This window comes from Varanus komodoensis, unplaced genomic scaffold, assembly GCF_004798865.1.
Source record: "Varanus komodoensis strain SLA01 unplaced genomic scaffold, ASM479886v1 scaffold40, whole genome shotgun sequence".
In the NCBI taxonomy this organism is placed as follows: domain Eukaryota; kingdom Metazoa; phylum Chordata; class Lepidosauria; order Squamata; family Varanidae; genus Varanus; species Varanus komodoensis.
In genome coordinates, this window is record NW_025335942.1 from 8,984,249 (window position 1) to 8,997,439 (window position 13,191).

Genomic DNA, 13,191 nt, shown 5'->3' on the forward strand with positions numbered 1-13,191 from the left:
GACCTCCCACAAACCACAAAGTCTGTGAGAACTGATAATGGAGGTTTTGCAGATTTTGTAGCATGTGGGTCGCACCACGGGAAAACGCCTCTCCCCTTAACTGTTGGGAAAGCAAGCTGCGCGCCTGTCACTGAATATAGTAGGAAAACACGAAGGATGCAGGCCATCTCCAGCTTTCCATGGAAATCCTGAAGCCCAGTCACCAAGCTCTCAGGCCCTGGATTTGCAAGGAAAACCAGAGAGTCTATATCTGCATCTTCCTTTCTGGCCTTTCAACTTGTGCGGGAAACTTCAAAGGCTCAGAAAACAAAGCCAAAATGACAATACAGGTGCGGGGTCAAGAAGAAGGCTTGAAGCAGCCCTCCTGCGTTTGTCTGCACCCAGTTGGCACAGGCAATCCCAGACACTAGGAGAAGTGGGCCCTACACCCATTCAGACATTCAGAGTGTTTTCCAAGTGAGGAATGCGGATTATGCCAGGGGGTGTCCTGCTGTGTGGAGCGAGCACCCCCATGCTGCAGAAGTAGAGCTCGCTTAACTCCGTCCCGGCCCTGAGCTCTCTGCCATGAGTCCTCGAAAGGGGGCTTGGGGGTCACCAGAGCTGCAGAGAAAAAGGGCCCCGCCCAGCAAAGCTTCCGTCGGCACCTCCGGCGTTAAACGGAGTGGTGTGCCGCGAGTTTGGAAGGCGGAGGAAGGCAGTGGTCACATTCTGCAGAGGGGGGGGGGGGGAAGCACCAGTCCACTCGGCACACCCTCTGGGCTCCATGAAGACAGACGCTCGGAAGTGCCAGCAGTGCGGGTCCGTTGCCCTGCCGTTATTTTGCTCGAGGCAGAGCTGAGGAGCCCCCACCTCTTCAGGACTGCCCCTGGCAGGCTTCCCTGGCCAGAGGTGCGTAGGCTGTTCCCTCGTGGCCCCTTCCTTGCATCAGGGCATGCGAGAGGAAGCGGGGCGCTGGTGGGGCGCCGGTGTGGCCCGGGAGGAAACAGCGGGGCAGAAGCAGCTGCAGCTTCGCTTCACGCCCGGCGTTCTCGGCGGCCACGGGTGGCGCAGGGTTGGGCTCCCACGCCGATTCCTCCCTTCTGCTCCCTTGAAAATCGCCGTCAAACAGCTGGGCCCAGGCGGGGAGCGCTTCGCCATTTAAGTTGTTTCCCGCTCACTTCTGAAGCCCTCTTGATAAACATTTATAAACATTTGTAGTATTTTAAATTTCTACTCAATAATTGATGATGAGTTATTTTATATACTTTAAAGTGGATAATAATGCAAAATTCATAAGGAAGGGAAGCTGGGAATGGCAGGCGGATTTGGCAGGGTGGGGAAGCCGTGCCTGGCGCACCGTGCGAGCAGGAGGGTGATGGAAACATGAAAGCGGGAGGCGGCGGGGTGGGCTCCTCGCTGGCAAGATGAGAGCGGCACCCCCACCTGAGCGACAGGCTCCGTGTGCCAGTGACAGTCTGCCTCCCTGGCGGAGGGGCGGGAGGAGGGGGGCGCGAGCGGGGCTGTCGTGCGTGGCGCAGGCGAGGCTGTGAACACGCCGGGCGGGCGGGCGGGGGGGAAGAGGTGAGGCTGGAGCACCCAGAGCCCCGCGGGGTCCCCCCGGGCACCTGCTTCTGGCAGGCACACGCTGGGGGAAAATCCAGCGGCAGAGGCGAGGGAGAAGCAAGCAAAATGGCCCTCAGTCAAGCAGGGTGCGGTGGGCCGAGTGGGACCTTGTTTGGGCCTGGGGCCGGCTCAGCTTGGCACGCGGGCTGCAGCCCGCCATCGCCTGTCGGGGGCTCCGGCTGCGGTCCCGGGTGCCGGCACGGCCAGCGTCTCCCCCGTGCCCTTAGAGGCTTTGCTCAGACCCGGAAAGGCCGCCATGTCTGGGTTGATCATGGGACCGGCAGGTGGGCATTTGGTTGCCCACACCTGCGTGAAATAAGTTTGTGGCCAAGCAGCGATTTGAAAGCAGGCCGTCTGTCTCTGTCCCAGCAGCTCCTCAGCCACAAGGCTATTAAACTGGTTTATTTGTTTCCGTTTTCTCAAATTGAGCCACTCAGCCGTATTATTAAAATAACAATGCTGGCACACCTCAGAAGGATGGTGTTTGCTTGCTCGCTTGCTTGTTTTTATAAATTTGTATATTTCCATAGCAATGAATGCGTCCAAAATATCTGTGAACTTATATGCAGCTTCCTGGAAGAACTGCAAATGCTCGCCCAAGGTGGGACCAACATTTTCAATTTATTCACGTTATCTGTAATTAGGGCTGTTTCGTGAACTGGCCAGATTTGCTAAACGTGCCCAATTATTTAGGGTGGTTACAGCAAAGAAAGGTCAAAAGAATCCCTCCAAACTGGAAGACCGAGCACCGAAAAGGCAAGTGTGACTCCACATGAGCCCACTAGTGTGAAGTGACGCCCATCAAGCCAAAGACTCGCAGCTTTGCCTGCAAGGTGCCGAGATCTGCGCTACCGGTGACTGACCAAGAGACGTGGCCCTGGGCCGGCCCCCTTGATGAAGAGGCGGCCTCGCCATGCCACTGCTGTGCACAGCAGGCCTCCAGGTGAGGCAAAATTAGCAAGGGAACTGAAAACAAACCTGCCACGATCATATTCCCCTTACAAAAATCTGTGGTGTGAGCCCACTTCGAAGGCTGCGGACTGTTCTGCTCAGGGCACCTGAAAAATGTGGTAGAGTTGGAAAAATGCAGAAAATGGCAACTAAAATGGCCAAAGGGCTAGACCAACTCCCCATGTGGAACAGTCGCAACATCTGGGGGTGTTAACCAAGAAGAAGGTGAGTAAGGAGACGGCGCAGAGATACACGGAATTGTGCCTCATATACAGGAGTGGAGAGAAGGCGTTTCTCTCCTTCTTTCCTCACGTTTGAACCCAAGGTCAGCCATCATGTTGACTGGTGGGAGATTCAGGACTGATGAAAAGAAACCCTTCACAAAATAGCAAGGCTAAACTCTGGGATTCATGGCTACAAAAAGTGATAGCCACCGATTTGGGTGGCTTTGAAAGCTTGGGCAAATCTGTGAACAGGAGGGCTGTCAGTGGCCTGGTGCAGTTGGACATGCGGCGTGCCACTTCCTGTGCCAGGGCAATCTGCCGATGCACAGCAGCCGGTGGGGAACATGGGGAAATGATTCATGCCCCGCTCGCGGCTGGACACCATGTGAACCAACTGTCGGACCATGGACCCTCGTTCTGATCCAGGAGGGCCCTTCTTACACGCTAATTTTCTTATTCTTGGGCTTCAACAAAAGTGGACCAGATACACAAGTAAGTCTTAATTTGAAGTCAGTGACTATGTGCCACCCATTCAAATGCTGGAAACGTCACGCAGTCCCCAATCCACTGCATTCTAGGAGGGAAGGGACTCTCAGCTGTTGTAAGGAATATTAGTCTTTTAGCAGTCAAGAAGGCTCAGATGATCTTTTTATGCTGACCATTCATTACTTGCCATGAAGCAGGTACATAATTTAAGAGTGTGTATAGCAGTGAATATTAAAGACCTAGAGGGCAAACTTTACCCATACAGAAACATGGAAACAGAGAAAGTCAGAAGGAGTCTCCCGGGCCATCTAGTCTGACCCCCGGCTCCAGCCGGTTCCACTCATGACATGCCCACCATGTGGACGTCCAGCCTATCCTTGAACACCTGCACTGATGGGGCCTCAACTGCCTCCCATGGAAGCCCATTCCACACCCTCGGGGTCCTGAGTGTCAGGAAGTGCTTCCTGGCACCTAAATGGAACCTGGGTTCCCCAAGCTTTGCTCTGTTGGAGCGTGTCCTGCCTTCCTCTGCAGGGGAGAACAGGTCTCTACCCACCTCCGTGTGACACCCCCTCACAGACCTGCATGTCGCCAACAGATCCCCTCTGAGTCGCCTCCTCCCCGGGCTGAAGAGACCCAGTTCCCTCTGTCTCGCCTCATACGGCATCCCCTGCAAACCGGCCACCGGCCTTGTGGCCCTGCGCTGCACTGACTCCAACCTGGCTATATCCTTTCTGTAATGAGGGGCCCAAAACTGAGCACAATACTCCAGTTGCGGGTGCACCAGAGTCGTATAAAGTGGTAGTAATACCTCTCTCGATCTAGAAGCCACACTTCACCCAGACTGCCTCTGCCGAATCCCCATCTGTGCTGCATTCTATCTCCCTGCATCCTATCCCTTCCCTGACGTATAAAGCCACGCCCCCACCCCTCTTTCCCTTCCTGTCCTTTCTAAAAGGGTGATACCCTTCTATGTTCATGTTCCAGACTTGCCTTTCATCCCACCAAGTTTCTGTGATCCCCACCAGGTCAGACCCTCCCATTCCCAGGAGAGCTTCAAGCTCTTCCTGCTTGTTACCCTTGCTCCTAGCATTGGTGTACATGCACCTCAACTCCTTCCCACCACTTCCCTTCCTTGGAGTTCCCAGCCTCCTCCTTCCTCCCATCCTCCCTGATACCTGGCCCCTCTCTGTAGGAGTCCTGTCAGTCCCTGCAGAACCTCTAAAACCCTGCTCCCAGAGCCCTGATCCTCCCCCCACACTTGTCCAGTGCAGACACGTTTCTGGGGGGGCTAACCCCTCCCCCCAGCTCAGTTTAAACTCTTTGGGACAAAGCTCGCTGGAGCATCTCCAAAGGCCCTTTTCCCCATCCTCGTGAGGTGCAACCCGTCCCTTGCCAGAAGTCCATTGGCAAGAAAACGAGTGCCGTGGTCGAGGAACCTGAAGCATTCCTTCTGGCACCGCACCCCAAGCCAGTCATTCACCTTGGAGACCCTCCTGTCCCCACCTGGCTGAAATCCCTGGACCAGTAAGAAAATAATAATGATCTCCTCCCCAAAAGAAGCAGCTGCTCTACTGGACATTGTCAAAACATGTTTTAAATAAGGAATAGCTTCATTGCACCACCCACAATTAGTCAAATTAAGCCGTCCCTTGTTAAAAAGATATTGTGGTATTCAGGTGCCACTACCCCCAACAATCTTAGCTTAAGAATCAAAGATCGGAAGGCCAAGTCACCAGAGCAGTGAACCCCTGGATAAGTCAAATGAGACAACCTAGTTCAACATTCTTGCTTATATATCGCATTAGTTCACCAGCCCGAGGTTTCTGTGGGCACGGACCGCGGGTCACTCTGCCAGGCCGACCCCACTGAATGCCTTGAGCCATGACTGAGGCAACAGCGCCCTGGCAGGGGCCTGGCTGGGGCTGGAGGTGAGCGGATGCTGCAGTGGCCGGTGCCGCCATTCAGCCATGGCTGGCGGTCGGTAAACGGCGATGCTGGAGGGGCCAAGAACCTGGCAGCATTGGCCTGCTGGCTGCTCTCCTCAGCCTTTCACGTCTCTTTTGTGCCAGCGGGGAAACTCTGCAGAATAAAACAAATTGCGTCAGGAATTCTCACATTTCTGCAATTTTCCAAAATTTTGCACATTTCCTCAGCAGACCAAGATGTACGTATTTTGAGAAAGTGGCATATTTGGGGGATGTATGGGCATCTTTTAGAAGACATGTGCCTGTTTCTGCTTGGGATTGCAAAAGGAGCCTTTTCAAACAATCTGCAAACTGGAATGAGATTCTCATTCACTGGTAAATCATATTGGCTAGAAAATCACATGCCATCGCCAGCTGATCCGCAGTAAAAAAAAACCCAACCAAACCATCCTCTTATCGGCCCATATCCACCACAGAAAGCACCTGGGACCAGGTTTTAGACCTAGATTGCCCCATCAAGTCAATTTAGCTTGAGCAAACGAGGCAAAGCGCGATCGATATGATGTTCTGGACCGCACATCTTTGGCTGTGGGTTGAACCCCAGGCACGTTCGCTCTCTGACGCCCGCCACTCAGAGCGAGAAATCAGAGAGGATCCCAGAAATGCCCAAAGTGGAAGAGCCATTGCAGGCAGGAAAGACCAACATGCAATAGGATCTAGACCAGCCCTTATATCTTATTGATATAAGGCAAGATCCGGAAAACGGGTCCACTTGCTTTCATTGGAACTCGCCCCTTTTCGAGAGATCGCCTGTTCTGTGGCTTCTCCAGACCATCATGGCTCGCTGCACCATCCAGACACAACCCGCCACGGTGCAAAGGCCGGAACCGGAGCGCATCCTTGGCAGCTGCCATTTTGTGAGGCCGGCAGAGGCATCCAGCTCTGCAAGCCTCCGGCCCTTGGTGGAAAGGGCCCTTCCCAACATTTGCAAAGCAAATCTTTTCAACCTGGGGACATCAGAAGGAGATGCAGGGATTGTGGGAGTGCCCAGGAAGAGCGCGAAGGACGCCAACCAGCTGCAGAAGGAGGTTGGCTCCTGCCAGAATTGCATGCTCTCGGGACGCCTGGGCGCTCCCGTGACCTGCAGTCGGGCCCCAGCAGGGCCGCTGCTTCTGGGCATGATTCTCGATGGCCGGTCAGTTCAACCCGTGCATATGGCTTTAAGCCAGGCCTGTGTTCTTCCCCCAAGATTCTGCAGTTTAGTAGCTTTTCGGGCTTCGCTTGAGGTTTGCTGGCAGCGTGCGGAATCCCGGCTGCCTGCAAGGCAGAATTTATTTCCACCTTGCTTCCTAGCAGGATCCTGGCTGGTGGCTGGCGGCTGGCATGGTTGGGCTTTTCGTGCAGAGGATGCAGGGGGCCATGGCCCAGTTTTCACCACTGCGAGCCACTTACCACGCCAAGCCTCCGTCCAGTTCTGTGACGGGGACCAAACCCCGGGGCCCAGCACAGGCCTGCCTGTTTGGAAAGAGCGGTCTTTCTCCAGTTTTACGTTGAGGCAGTAGCCGAGGGGAAAGCCAAGCGGCCTCACCCGCGGGGATGACAGGTGCCTGTCCGGCAGCCCCGGCTCCGTGCGGGCTCCCTCCCTCGCAGCTCGTGACGCAGAGCCGGGCGCAAGGCAGGGGCTTGCAATCTTTCAGTCCCGAGGGCTGCGCTGGGCCTCCGCCGGGACACTCCCAGTGACACACGTGCTCCAGAGCACACACACGAGCACGCCAACACACGGATTTGCGAGCGCGGCCTCGGCGCCGGCCACAGCCGCCCCTTCGCCGCGGCCATTAGTTCTCCGGCTGCCGCAGCCTCGTTGCTCGACTGCCACCATCAGGGCGCTGGGAGAAGCCCACGGGAGGTTTCGGCCTGCGAGGGATGGGAGCGGGCGCGCCATGAATGCGAAGCAGGAGCGGCGACGTAGCAGCGCGAGGGAGGCGGGCGGGCGGGAGGGAGGCAGAAGATGCCAGCTGCCAGCGAGAAGAGATGGAGCCGTGAGGAAGCGCCGCGAAGGGGCGGGGGAGCAGCGCCGAGAAGCCATGTGTGTGAGGAAGATAAAGGAGGCGGGGGAGGAGAGGCAGATAGGGAGGCAGACGGGGGGGGGGGGGGGGGGGGGGGGGGGGGGGGGGGGGGGAGCATGGCGTGCCGAAAGGGAAGAGGAAGGAAAGCGCGAGGAGGAGCCGCTTAATGGGAAAGGCGGCGCTGCAGCGCCGGGGGCTGGCAGCGGAGCGCGGCCGCATCTGCGCGGCCGAGGCGGGAGGGGCGCGGCACGGGCTCCCGCTCGTCGGAGCAGGAATCTGCCCGGTTCGCGCCTCCCCGCGACGAGCACGATCGGTGGCTGAGCGCCACGCAGCCGTCAGCTCGCCGCGCGATGCGTGCAGTAACCGCAACGGCAAAAACGAGTTTGAGGAATGAACACGTTGGGGAAATGCACACAACTGCCTGTTTTCAGAAAAACACACACAAGCTCACGCTAAGCGATGGGAGAAAATGCATAATTTCCAAACTGTGCATAATTGATGCATACATTTGGGGAAATGCATACAAACATTTGCACAAATCTTTATGCAGATGAAAGGCAGAACTAAGCAGAGCTCACAATTGGAGAAGGACCTGAGCTGGGAAGGGCGTCAGGGCGGATCCTGGCGGCCTGCCGGTTCGCCTGCGCCCAGCAGGGACGCCGCGCGCCCAGGGCCAGGCCACCCGGCACGTGCCAGCCACGGCGCCACGACCCCTGTGGCAAGGACTGAGTGGCCCGGCCCAGAGGAGGCGGCCGCCCCCCCACCATGTCGCGGCCGTCAAGTGCCCACCTGCATTTGTGAACGAGCCTTCACGGTTCGCGCTCCAGAGGGGGAGCTGTGAGGGACCGAGCCAGAGGGGCCCGGGAGAGGCAGGCCCCACACTCAGCGCTGCAGGGGATGTGTGGAGGAAACCCGCGCCCCCCACGTGCATCTGCACAATGGCTTCCTGAGCTGCAGTGCCCCTTCCCGTTGCAGCAAGGGAGTGCCCTCTGCACACCCCTGGGCACCCCTGGGCACCACTTGCCTGCTTGTGAGATCCTGGAACTCACCAGCCGCATGGAGCAATCCCATCTGAAAGCACGAGCCAGGAGGGTGTGCAACGCATGAGCAACAGATCCATTCTTTCAGGGTCATTTTTGATGTTGCTCTTGTATTTTGAGGTCTTAGCTATCCCTCAAAGTATTGTGGCATCCACAAAGGTGAGAAGGACCCTTTCCACTTGTTCAAGGAAGACTAAGGCTGAGTTCACACGTGACATCAAGCAACCATTCAATCAGAACTGAATTGCTCAAGGCAATGGGGGCCACGTGTTTCGGGGGGGGGGGTGCCTCGGTTCCAGAAAGTCTGTTCCCACCCTTCCCCAGTCTTCATGGGGTACACATGGACATCACCACGGCAGCAGCGTGTCTTCCAGAATCCAGGATGACAACCCTTGTCGAGACAACCTCCAAGCGCTTCTGACAGCACGTGGTGGCAGTTTCTCACTCAGCAGCTTCTCAGGCTCGTGGTGGCAGCTGCCTCAGTCGCTCCTTCGGCCAGGCACCGGAGGTCACCGCTTCAGCTTTGGTCCGTGCACACGTCGGCCATTCAAGGAAGCGCCTCAGATGCCTACAGCCGCCTGTTCCAGCCGGAATGTGGAGTGAAGCGGCAGCCTGCGAGCACATAAACTATCTCGAGCTGCCTGCTGTGGTGAAGGCCCCCGTGGCACTCCAGGTGTCTTGCCCAGTCACCTGGGACAGGTGGCCAGGGACGATGCCGCAGTGGTGGTCTACATCCACAAGCATGGACATCTGGTCCACTCCACCGACACAGCTGGTTGCCTGAAACTGGGACTGGTGGGTCAACAGGTGAATCGCCGTGGCTGCCATTCACGTCGCCAGAACTGACAACATCCTAGTGGACGTGCTGAGCTGGAGTTGGGGAGTCGCAACAGCCATGAGCGGCGGACGGACTCTGAGACACTGAACGGAGTCTTCAAGACTGGGGACTCCACCCATAGCTCTCCTCGTCACCCAGGACCCTGCCCTTCGCAACAGCTTCCGCTCTCAGGCAGGAGAGATCAAGGGCTTCTTGGGAGATGCATCACCACGATGCTGGGCAGGAATCCATTTTCACCCTTTCCTCCATTTTCCCTGGTAACGAGCGTGTTGGCAAAGCTTCAACAGGATGCCATGGGTTGCGTCGTCATCTCCTTGGTTTGCTCAGATCCGACGGATGTCAGTCCAGCTCCCGTTGATACCAGACCTGACCTCTCAGGGTCAGGGGAGCATTCCCCACCCCAGCATCACTCCCCTCTGTCTGACGTGGGCACATGCTTGCATTTCTCCACGCTGCGCTGAAGGTCCCAGCGGAGGCAGCTTTGAAACCAGTGACGAGGAAGACTGGTGCCTTGAGGTGGAGCGCCTGCTGTCTCTTCTTCACACTCAACGCCTTGACCCACCTCAGCCCCAGGGCCACCTGGTGGCCTTGTCTGGGACTGAGGGAAGGGAGGGAACGCCTCCCCTTCCATTATACACGCTGGGGGAGCGATTCCTGACAGAGAGTTCTTAGCTACAACAGCTTCCCCAGCAACGGCTCCATGCATGGTCAGGGCCCATGTGTGTGACTGCACAGGTGGCCACTTACAGCTACAGGTAAGCAACCCGCCTTTCCTCTTGCTTCAGATACACCTGGAAAAAGCCTTCTTGTTCTTCGTATCCCTCACTACCCGAAGCTCATTCGGAGGCTTTGTTTCCTGTGCACGGTCTTTATCATTCTGGGCTGCCCACCGGTGTCCAGCACTGACTCGCTGACCCCCCTCCTATTCCTGATGCACCTCCTTCCTTTCAATGTAGAACGCTCTTCTTGCGCTCTTTGCGTAGCCACCCTGGCTTTTGTTGGTTCCGCTCTCCTTTCTCACTGGAATCGTTGTGAAGGTGTCCACAGGAACTCTGCCGACTGTTCTGCAGCAGCATACCAAGCCTCTGAGCCCTCTGCCGTGCTCCTCTCGCTGAGATCCGCTGTCCTGCAAGCGCAAGCGCGCACCGAGTATGCTCGCCTTCGCCTTCTGTGAGGCCTTGCCTTCCCGCCCCTTTCCCCAAAGGTCCTGCAGCCTGCTCAGGTCTTGCTCAGGTCGCCAACAGAGCGGTGGCTCATCCCCGTTTCCTCCGGGCTGCAGCTCAGAGGGATTCAGAGCCCGTCACAGACACGGGCGGTGAGGGCACAAGTTGTGGCTCGGCAGCGAGCCTTGTGGGGTGAGGCGGGGGCAGGTGACTACACGCCCACCCCGCACGCCAGCTGCCTCTTGCTTCCTGAGGATCGGCTCCGCAAGGGACCGTTTTGCACTGGTCCCTCCCAGCCACACGACGTGTCTTGCACTGCAGGCGAAATGCTCACGGGGTGTCACATGGAGGGGGGCAGAGACCTGTTCTCCCCTGCAAAGGAAGGCAGGACGCGCTCCAACGGGGCAAAGCTCAGGGAGCCCAGGATCAATTTGGATGCCAGGAAGCACTTCCTGGCAGTCGGGACCCCGAGGGTGTGGAATGGGCTTCCCCGGGAGGTGGTTGAGGCCCCACCAGTGAGGGGGGTGCTCAAAGATAGTCTGGATGTCCACATGGAGGGCATGTCGTGAGCAGAGCTGGCTGGAGCAGGGGGTCAGACTAGATGGCCCGGGAGACCCCTCCTGACTTGCGCTGTTTCTGTTTCTATGAAACAGCAAACAGCAAAAACTCAACAGGAACAAATGCAGGCTGTTGATTTGAAAATAAATTTATATATTGCTATTTAATTAATACATGAACATGCACAAGTATGGGATGTGGCAAATCTGTCTTGACAGAAGAACTTGTGGGAAGGATCTTGGCTTCCTGGTGATTGAGCAGCTGAATATAAGTCAGCAGCATGAAGTGGCCTCAAGCAGAACTGCTGTGATTTTAGGTGACGCCAGCAGAAATGTCCCCCAAGTCCTGGGAAGTGGTGGCAGAACTTTCTGCTGCCCCGGCCAGCCCCCTCTTGGGGGCCTGGGCCTCGTTCCAGGTATTGAGCATGGAGAAGATCCAAACGGACTGGTTCTGAGGACTGCAGCAGGCCGACCAGGGGAATGTAAGCCATGGGCGGGACTGTTTGGTCAGCAGAAGGAGAGCGGGCCGCAGCAGCCCTCGTCGGCGACCTCCACAAAGAAGGGTCAAACCCGTTGAGGGTGAGCAGAGGAGAGGCCCTGCATGGCAGGGCTGTTGGTGATGGCGCCGTTGCCCAGCGGAGTGGGGCTCCCGTTCCTGATGCCTCCCAGAGGAGGCTGAGTGGGCAAGCGCCAGCTCTCGGTTTCCACCCCGAGCAGGGGCTGAGCGACGCGCGTGTGTGTATAACATTAAGCCTCCTCAGCTCCCCCGCTCGCTCTTCCTCAGTCCACCGCCTTCCTCCAGGGATGGCAGGGACCACCGCAGATCCTTCCTCCAGCTCAGGAGGAGCCGGTGCTGGTGAGAAATGACTCCTCCCTCCGTGCCACCCGACCCATGCGTCTGTTTGTTCTCTGAGGCCTGTCCGTGGCTCTCCCCACCCAAAAGGGCCTGCAGAGTGGCTTCCACACAACCTGCTAAACAAGACTGGCCCGGCAGGCCTGCAGCTGCACAAGCGAAAGGAGCGGCGCGCCCTGGAGAGAGCTCTGGGAGAAGGCAGGAGCAGAGTCTTCCTGCGGAAAGGGCCAGTGGTGCAAAGAGAGCTGGCTGGCTCGGAGTGCATGGCCTGGCCTGGCTCCATCACCTGGCATGGTGCCCATTGCACGCCCCTCCAGCCCCCCCCCCCCCGTGTAAGAGCACGGCTCTGCCAGGCAGTGCTCAGGGGACGCAGCTCCCAGCGGAGCCTGCACCAGCGGGAGGGACCGCCATTGCTCCCGGCTGCAGGCACGCCAGGCGCGGAGCTGGTGCCTCGTCATGCGTATTGCCCGCCCCGGAGCCCTTTGCGGAATCGGGGAAGCAGCTGCCGCCTGCACATTAGCCCGCCTGCGCATTTCCATAATGTGCCGGAGGATGCAAACGAGCCAAGGCGAAGGGGCTGTGGCGAGGGCCGCCTGGGCTGAACAGCCCCCGGGGCCCCGGCGTCGTCGCCGGGACCGCCACCTTTCCCTCCCGACAGCAGCACGGACGGGCCCTTGCAAGCGGCGGGTCTGCGCGGGGAGGGGGCGCAGGAGGGCCCGGGCGCTGTTGCGAGCACGGCCGCCCGCCCTCCGCCTCGCTGCGCCGTCTCGAGCCGAGAGAGCCCTTGAGCTCCGCGGCAGAAAGCGCGACTGTTAATTACACTCCCGGTGCAAGCGCCTTCCTTCCCGTTTCAGCTCCACAGCAGGATATGAGCGCATTTTTCCTGCAGCTTTGAGAACTGTGCTAATAAAAGTGGAAGTGCCCTTCACACCACAGAATGAAAAATTAATTTTGCTTCCCATCCCTCTTGTTTTCCCCTCCTCTCCCTTCCCAGAATATTTTTTCATAGGCTCTTCTCTGCTTCCCCTCGGGGATATTTCCATCTGATTACAAGCACTTTAAATGAGCACCAAGCTCCTCCACATTATATTGCACATTTCCATCACGCGCGCGCGCGCGCTCCCGCCCTCCTCGCTGGCTGCCTGGCGCCCCCTCCCTCCCTGCCTCCCAGGGGAGGAATTTGATCCTTCTCGCACTACGGAGATTGAGCTGGAATCGCGTTTGATGCCAGCGCTTCTCATGCCGGGACGGCTCAGCCTTCATTTCCACTTATTACTGCAAAAACCTGACGAGGGACCATCCCTCTCGGCCAGGTTGCCGAGGCGCTTAAAACAACAAGTGAAATTTAGCAAGGAGATGACAGCTGCAGGGATGGGGCCGCCTTGTCAAGTTGTGGCAACACCTTGGGCGCGCGCGCGCGCACGGACAGGTTTTGCTCCACTTCCAGAAGGTGCCGGCAAGGCGAGGCAGCGTGGCGGGACCT

The 13,191-nt window shown here is 57.7% G+C and overlaps 1 long non-coding RNA gene across 1 annotated transcript; it reads right to left on the minus strand.

Annotated features, from left to right (window-relative positions):
• Nucleotides 1–4,915: 4,915 nt before the first annotated feature.
• On the minus strand, nt 4,916–7,167 carry LOC123029722. Its single transcript, XR_006415975.1, has 2 exons — nt 6,644–7,167; nt 4,916–5,345 (listed from the first exon to the last, which is right to left on the minus strand). It is a non-coding gene; the product is annotated as an uncharacterized LOC123029722 (long non-coding RNA).
• Between the last annotated feature and the right edge of the window lie 6,024 nt (nt 7,168–13,191).